Raw genomic sequence first — 650 nt, forward strand, 5'->3', positions numbered from 1 at the left:
CAGACAGACTCAACCTGTTGCCCGTTCCAACTTCGCAGCCCAAAGTTGGAATGAGGAACGGCAAGAATGAACGGCAGAACAGGCAAGAACAGCATTCCTCCTGGGAACTTGGGCCATTCCGCTCCGCCAGAGACCGCGACACCAAACCATTTTTGGGCCAAACTTTTCCAACATTTCTGGCAGAACAAGAACACGGTAGATAAAGATAGAATAGATAGAAGGGGGAGAGAAAAAAAAGAGAAAAATAATAATATTTGAAAAAACAAAGAAAAAAAATATATATAGCCAAAATAGAAGGGAAAAGTCATTTAACAATAGAGAAAAAAAAAAATAAAATAAATAAAGTAAAGGAAATACGAAAGGAACAAAAAAAAGACATTAAGGAATAGAAAACAACAAAAATAAAATAATTATAGTAAGTGAAGAAAATAAAAGAGCAAACCTTATTGAAATTATAGAATGGTTCCCTTAGGCCCCTACAAAATAATATTATTAAAAAAAAAAAAATCTAGTACCGCTATTATTTTTCCCTTTTTTTATCCTCTTCTTCGTGTATCTTTTAGAATTAAATGATAAAAAATCGTCCTCTAGGGAGTCAAAGATTTCTTAAATATATATTGAAATTGACCGATGCTCAATTATGGACCAGA

General features: G+C 32.9%; 1 protein-coding gene across 1 annotated transcript in view; it reads right to left on the bottom strand.

Moving 5' to 3' along the window:
* The window catches only part of LOC119588128 (secretin receptor-like), a gene marked incomplete in the record, with an annotated part of 160,037 nt that overhangs the window by 116,765 nt on the left and 42,622 nt on the right, over window positions 1-650 (bottom strand).

This window comes from Penaeus monodon, chromosome 23 (genome assembly GCF_015228065.2).
Source record: "Penaeus monodon isolate SGIC_2016 chromosome 23, NSTDA_Pmon_1, whole genome shotgun sequence".
Lineage (NCBI taxonomy): Eukaryota > Metazoa > Arthropoda > Malacostraca > Decapoda > Penaeidae > Penaeus > Penaeus monodon.